Source organism: Triticum dicoccoides, chromosome 7A (assembly GCF_002162155.2).
Source record: "Triticum dicoccoides isolate Atlit2015 ecotype Zavitan chromosome 7A, WEW_v2.0, whole genome shotgun sequence".
NCBI classification, from domain to species: domain Eukaryota; kingdom Viridiplantae; phylum Streptophyta; class Magnoliopsida; order Poales; family Poaceae; genus Triticum; species Triticum dicoccoides.
Genome location: NC_041392.1, coordinates 734,947,444 through 734,955,764, shown reverse-complemented (window position 1 = coordinate 734,955,764; position 8,321 = coordinate 734,947,444).

The window sequence follows — 8,321 nt, the reverse complement described above, 5'->3', positions numbered from 1 at the left end:
GAATATATATTGTATATTCCTCTTGAATTCTTTTTGGTTCTAATTTCAAATTTATTTGAAATTGTACATTCATATGCATGTATGTAGTACCGTAGAATATATGAAACTCCTTCAAAATTAAAATAAAGCACAAAAGAAATAAAACAATACAAATTAAACAGAAAACAGGTTTAGGGGGGGGGGCTAAAACCCTAAACCTGTGGCGGCCTTTAGTCGCGGTTGGCCAGAAGAACCGCGACTAAAGGTCCTCCGCCCCGACGGCCGCCTGGCGCCCACGTGGACGGGCCGTTAGTCGCGGTTCTTAAGCAGCCGCGACTAAAGGTGGGGGGCTTTAGTCGCGCTTATTTGGTCGCGGTTGCGCAACCGCGACTAATGGCAGTTGCGAACCGCGACCAAAGGCCTTTTTTCCACCAGTGGATGTAGACCGAAACTCAATGTGAGGTCCGATCCGTTGTTGCGGCCTGACCTTTTACAACACTCCACCACCAGCAGTAGCAACATCTCGCTCGCACACGCGATATGCACGAAATAGAGGGTTTGAACCTTACGGCCCAGCACGAGAAAATCAATCTCGACGATGATACTCACGCGCAAAAACAATTTCTACAAAGAAATCGCAACATAGAGGTTTTCTAAAGATCCCTCCAAAACTTGATACGGGTATCTACCCTGAAAAACACATCGTGTCTATTTCATAAAACAATAATCTGCCGTACAATGCCTCGTATCATGGCTTTATATAGTAGCCGACCAAACCTTGACCTCGTACACGCACAAAAGAAAAATAAAGTAACTCCTAAACAAATCTGGACTCTCATTAAAGATACTTGGCCTAGTAATTTTGGTACAAGCGCTTCCGACTTGTGCAATCAGGAGGGCCCCACCCGACATCTCTTAGGGTTAAAAACTCCCAAATACATGTAGTCCTTTTGTTGATCTTTTCCTTGCGTGGCAGAAATAAAAACAGAAAGGATCTACTCCTAGTAGTTTTAATCCTTACGTAGCATGCAAGATTGGATAGGTGAGCTTTGACCTGTAGCTTTATTGGACTCCTTCCCATACACGAACTGGTCCTGTTCCGGTGTCCATGACAATATAGATAAATATTCAAAGTGAACACCATCTGGACTCCAACCGAAAATTGGTGGCAGCTGAACTTGTTTTATATCTGCTTGCACATCAACAACTGCTTGGTCATCAGTACGAATGCATGCATTGTTAGACATGTTTTGCATACCTAGTGCATGGTTCATGGTCTTTCTCACGCCTAAACATTGCTGAACAGTAACATGGTATGTAGTACTTGGTAGTAAATCTTCTGCATCATTGTAAGTAATGGACAAATACGTTGGTGTATAAGCTGCATATTTTGGCACAACCTCGACAACAATAGGATCGACAACTACACTGGTATTTGGTATAGTCATGGACCTATCAAAATCTCGGCCCCAACCCGCGAATACGCTGGTTTCCCGGTCGCCCCTGCGTGCCCTGCATATAAGCGTACGCGGGTTTCCCCATCGCCCCTGCGTGCCCTGCATATAAGCGGAAGCGGTTGGTGGGAAGGACATTTCAGCCTGCACTTTTCCACACCAACCACCTTCCCTCTCCCCCTCGCCCCGCCGTCGGGCCGCCGCCCAAGATTCCGGCGAAAGCAGCCGGCGGGAGCACGCCGAAAGGCCGCCACACGCACAAGGTTGCCCTCCCCCCCCCCTCCTATGTCGGTGGGACGAAAAGTTGTGGACCTGCGGCCCTTCATCGCGGGCCGCCGGATTTGGCTTTTCCGGCCACCGGTGACTGCGCCAAGCGATGGAATGGTCGGGGAGCATCTCCCGCAGCCCCGACAAGGTCGCATCGCCACATGCAGGTAGTTCGTCCTCCCGCCGCCGTCGACGGTTTGTGGGCATGGATTCGTCCGGCCCTCCACCGGGCCCGGCGCTCATGCAGCGGCTCTGTGGCTCGCCGATGCCGCTCATACAGTGCGACGACTGCACGCAGACAGTGCTGCTGCTAACTTCGGGCACGCCGAAGCACCCCGAATGGGTGTTCTTCAAATGCGAAAACGATGGGGTACGTGTTGTTTTCATTCGGCTCATTTTGATAGCTCATTCTTTGGTTTAATTGCGGTATCTCATGTCGAACATCATCATGTGTGTAGGAAGATGGATGCTCATTTTTGTTTTGGGAAGGCGAATACATTGATTTATTGATAGAAAGAAACTTAATAGACGTTCGTGCACTCCTTAGTAGAATCGAAGGCAATGATGTGGCTGCATGTGCAACTAGAGGAAAAGCAACATCTACTTCTTTCAAACTAAAGATGAAGAAAGAAGAATGGAAATCAAGAATCGACAGATCAACAATGAATGCATGGAGAAGATATTACTCCAACTAGTGGGAGCAGTTATGGAAGTTGGAAATCTTCTAAAATGCATACTTGTGGTTCTTGTTTTCTTTGGTCTGCCTATTCTAGCAAAGATTTGGTGGTGTCGAAAAAGCAAAGAAATGCATTATGTTGAATCAAATTAAGGTGCAAATTTAGGTTTTCCGGGCCTGGAGGAGCTGCGGCAGATCAAACCCCGCAAAGCCGACTCGTAAAAGAGCATATTCCATGAATATCTTTTTTTACGGGTCCGTTATGCGGGGTCTGCATCTGCTGCCGTCCGCGCCGGCCCGCAAAGCCGTTTTTTCCACGAACTGCAAACGTGTTTTGCGGGCCGGCCGGATGCAGGGTCTGCTAGAGATGCCCTTAGAGGATGCTCCCTCCGGCTTCTCTGATAAAGTTGTGCATGTCACGATTAAATGCACGCGTTATAAAATCCAATAAAATGCACCGGTAGATGATTCTCGTGCGTAAAATCCAATAAAATGCAATGGTGGATCAAGCTAGTAGATCTAATGAATGTAATTAGAAGTAGTGAACACCACATAAGACGCTTAAATTAGAAGTAGATTGGATGCATTCTGATATATAAGATGTGTAAAATTTTCATAATATTACTTGAACATTTTTCTATTAACGAACGGGTTTTGAATAAACCGTGAATAAACTTTAGTACACATTTTTTTCAAATATACATTTTTTTTTAAATTACTCAATGAATGTTTATGAGTACATGATGATCAATTATTTTTTAATTTAATAAGAACATTTTTCTAAAATACATGATGAATATTTTTAAGAACAACTTCTCGGATAAAGTTGTGCATGTCACAGTTAAATGCAATGCCATATAAAATCCAATAAAATGCGCTGGTAGATGATTCTTGTGCGTAGATCGGATGCATTCTGGTGGATCAAGCTAGTAAATCTAGCGGCAACAACTATTTTGATGATGTGGATGTAATTAGAAGTAGGGAACACCACTCTCTTAAGATATATAAGACGTGTAAAATTTTCATAATATTACTTGAACATTTTTTTATTAACGAACGGCTTTTGAATAAACAATGAATAACCATTAATACAAAAAAAATTCAAATACATGTTTTTTTAAGTTACGCCATGAATGTTTATGAATACATGATTATCATTTTTTAATTAAAGATGAACATTTTTCTAAAATACATGATGAATATTTTTATCTAAACGATGAACATTTTTTATACATTGTATAAACTTTCAAAAATAACAACAAAGACTTTAGTCTCAAATAAGTTGGCGTAGGCTAGAGCTGAAACCCAAAAGATCTCGCAACAAACTTAGAGCAACTCTAGCAGACCCAGCATCCCGCCGGCCCGCAAAACGTGTTTGCAGTTCGAGCAAAATGGCCTTTGCGGGCCGGCGCGGACGACCACAGATGCAGACCCCTCAAACGGAACCGCATAAAAGTATATTCGCGGAATATTATTTTATGGGTCGACTTTGCGGGGTCTGCTCTTTGCGCCGCTGCATCCCGCATCTCATCGGCCCGCAAATATCAAATCCAACTTATTACAACAAACGTAAGCAAAACTAAATTATTCAAATCAAACATAATACAATAATCATCCACATTACAAGTAATTATTCAAATCACCATAGCAAACTTAAATAATGCAATACAAAACTTGTCATGAATACAAATACAAATAAATACAAAAATTAGTCACTATCCAGCCCTTTGCCAATGGTGCTCAATGAGATCCTCCTGAAGTTGAAAGTGTGTGTTTGCATTTTCAATCTCCTTATATGTCTGAAGAAAAGCTCTAATGGGGTTAGGGTCTCTAGCTGGTTTGACACGGCTACCCACATTGTCGTAGAAGAATTTCAAGTTCATTCATCTCTCATGTTCAAGAATCATATTGTGCAGGATAACACGACATGTCATGATATTTTTCATGGTTTTCTTATCCCAAAAACGAGCAGGACCCCGGACAATGGCAAACCTACATTGCAAAACACTGAATGATCTTTCAATGTCTTTTCAGGCTGCCTCTTGCACCTTTGCAAATTCACATTGTTTTTTAGTTTTGGGTTCTTTGATGCTCTTGACAAATGTGCACCAAGGAGGGTATATACCATATATGCAAGATAGTATCCCTTTGAGTATTCATGCCCATTGATAGTGTAGTTGCAAGCAGGAGCATCACCACTAGCAAGCCTAGCAAACAAATGGGACCGTTGCAACACATTGATATCATTGAGAGTTCCCGGCATACCAAAAAATCAATGCCAAATCCATAAATCCTCGGATGCTACGGCCTCTAGCACAATTGTTGCATCACGAGACTTACCACAATACATTCCTTGCCATGCCTTGGGGCAATTTTTCCAAGTCCAATGCATACAATCAAGGGCCATTTCCATTTCTGTCCCTAACTCGAACCACCTAATCAGATATACCCCTAATTCAAAAGCCTGCTCAAATTTGCCCCTCCGCCGTTAGGTGCCCTTACAGAAATGTCCTTCTGCGTCGTTACCGTCTGGTCAAATAGCTTTGACCGTCCTGAAAAAAATAGCAAACAAATTCTAAAAAATCTTTAAAAAAATGAGATCGAAGATACTCATGTGCGCAAGGTGTGTGCAAATTTTTGTGCTATTTGGACATTCCAGGAGTTTGTGGCGAGGAAAAACAGTTAATGTGCATGCTTGTGAACAGTAAATTTGAAATAAAATAGCAAGAAAATTCAAAAAAATATGAATTTTTTTGGCATCAAAGAGGCTTGGGTGCACAAAGTGCTTGAAAGTTTTGGTGATCAAATGACATGCGAGGAGCTATAGCAGGAAAAAACAAAATAGTCATTTTTCCCAAGTTTTTTCCCGAGCCAAATTTTGTTTTTTTTTCCACAAGCCCCTCCAACGCCCAAACACAACAAAAGTTTACACGCAGCTTGCAGACCCGAGCCTCTTTGATGCCAACAAAAGTTTACACGCAGCTTACACACAACAAAAGTTCACAAGCTTACATATTTATTATTTTCCCTTTGACACGAGCTCCTGGAATGTCCAAATAGCACAAAATTTTGCATGCACCTTGCGAGCCTGGGTATCTTTGATCCCACAAATTTTCAAAAATTTTAGATTTTTTTGCTATTTTTTTCAGGACGGTCAAAGCCCTTTGACCTGCTTTGACCAGACGGTAACGACACAGAAGAGCATTTCTGTAAGTGCACCTAACGGCGGAGGGGCAAATTTGAGCAGGCTTTGAAATTAGGGGTAAATCTGAGAGTGGGCGCAAATTAGGGACGTAGATGTAAATGTCCCTACAATCAATGCTACCTAGCATGCCAGGCCAACCTCTCATCTCATTAGATGCCATCAATTTCTTTGTGTCATCTTCATTGGGTGCCCGAAGATACCCAGGACCAAAGACACGGATGATCACTTTTGCAAATCTACGCACAGACTCAATTGTAGTATCTTCACCAATGCGAAGGTACTCATCAGCATAGTCAGTCGGGACGCCATATGCAATCACCCGATAGCTGTGGAGATTTTTTGATATGAACTAAATCCCTTTAAGCCCGCAACATTTCTTCTTTGAGTGAAATACCAGCAATTTGCCTCGCAAGCTTGAACAATTTTCACAAAGAGGGATCGGCGCATTCGGTACCTTCTCCAGTAGAGGTGTGGTGGATATGTAGGATTCTCCGCGAAGTAGTCTTGCATCAACATCTCGTTCCCAAGATGACGATTCTGAGGAATGCAAAGACGCCCGACGGTCGATCCTCGCCTCCTCTTCCGGTTCTCGTCTTCGTGCTCCTTCACGACAAGTGCCATGACTAATGTCTGCTGCCAGAAGTTCGCAAGCATGGTCTCAACATCCGAGTCGTCCGAATCGGACGAATCGGAGAGCAAGAACTTCTCGCGCGGGCTCAACTCCATCTATATGTGTACCTGCGCATCAATCAACTATACAACTCGCAAAAATCGCAAAAAACAGACTAACCGGTGGCGAGTGATCCCGGGCGGCGACGAGGGGGCGGGCTCGACGGTGGTTGATCCCCGGCGGCGGCAGCGACGAGGGGCGGCTCTTCTCGTCGGATCCGGGAGGGTCGGTGCAGCGGCTCGGCGCGGGAGGGTGTGGGGCGGCCCCGCGGCGCGATTCCGCCCACAGATATGGCCGGAATCGCTGGCAGCAGACAGGTGGAAGCAAGGGCGGTCGTCGGCGGAAGGAGGGAAGAAAGGCGCGCCGGCTGAAATGTCCCTCCCGCCAACTGCTTCTGTATGATGCAGGGCACCGCAGCCGCGAGGGGGAAACCCGCATTTTCTCGGGTTGGGGTCAGGATTTTGCCGCGCCCCTCAAAATTTTTTGTGGGCCGGGGCGGGATGCGGGGTCTGATCGGGCAGGTTTTGCCGCCCCTACCCGCATTTTGACGGTTATTTTGTGGGTCGGGGGCATATGCGGAGTCTGCTAGAGTTGCTCTTATACTTCTAGCACATGGATAGCAACTCTTGACGCACCTCTGTCCATGACTAATCCTTTGGTGATATTTCAGTCCTTCAGATATCTCTTTATGGACTACTCTCATGTTTAAGTGTGATTTATCCCGACCTCTCTTGACATTATCAGCACACTTTAACTGTCCAATATGCATTGGAGCTTCTGGAGACCTATGCTGAATATACCCAAATCATCTCAGACGATGTTGGATCATTTTCTGTACAAACGGTGATTCCGGACCTGATCCTTCCTTGTGTGGCCGCACATCCATCTCAACATGCACATCTCCACCACACCTAACTGTTGAACATGTCATCTTTCAGTCAGCAAATACTCAGCGGCATACAACATTGCAGATCGAATCGCCATCCAATAAAACCCGTCTTTTAGCTTTTGTGGCTCTCCTTTTTCACAGAAAACGCCACAAGCTTGTCGCTACTTCATCCATCTAGCTTGGATTCAATGGCTCACATCTTCATCGATATCACCTGCCCATCAAGGCTAACATTCTTCAAATACACACACAAATATCGAAAGGTGTCCTTCTGAGGTACCACCTACCCATCGAGCCTAACTTTCTTCAAATACACACACAAAAGGATCAAAATACACAATGAACATATTTTAAAATGCATAATTCTAATTTTTTTAAAAAAAATATGTGAATATTTTCTGGTACATGTTGAGCTTTATAAAAACACAACACACATTTTTAAAATAACATTGAACAGTTTTTTAATACACATCGGACATTTTAAATAATGTTGCCATTTCTTGAACACAATGAGTACATTTTAAATACATGACAAACATTTTTGAAACAACTCTGAACCATTTGCTGTGAACATATTTATATTTGTGTGAACATTTTCTAATTGATGAACAAAATTTTCACTTTATTTTATTTTGAAAATCAACAATAAAATAGAAAGAGAAAATGAAAAAGATGATCAAATCAATCTATCGATATCTCTTCTCGAAGCCTGGCCCATGTTCGCTGTTATGGGCGACCGTCATTGTTCTACTCGGCAAGAGCATATAGCAACTCCCCGCGCTAAGCCTAGGACCAAAAAGACTATATCTCGCTTACGGCGTGTCCTGGGGAAGACTCGCCTGAAGGTGTACTATAACGGGCCGACCCATTAGCGCATATTTTAAACAAATAGAGAAAAAGTGGGTGCTCATCATTCAATCATTGGACAGTTCGTGTTATATTGGTAGGCGACCTAGTTGAACAAAAACCGACGGTATTCCACTGGTTTTTCAATTATTTTTTGTGTTTCTTGTCTTTTCACTGGGTTTTCTTTGTTTCTTTCTCCGTTTTCACTAGTCCTTTTCTTTGTTTCTTTTTCTTTTCAATAGATTTTTCTCATTTCTTTTTCTACATTTTCTTCGGCTTAGTTTGTTTTCTTTTTTGATTTTTCCTTCTGTTTTCTCTTGGGTTTTCATTATTTT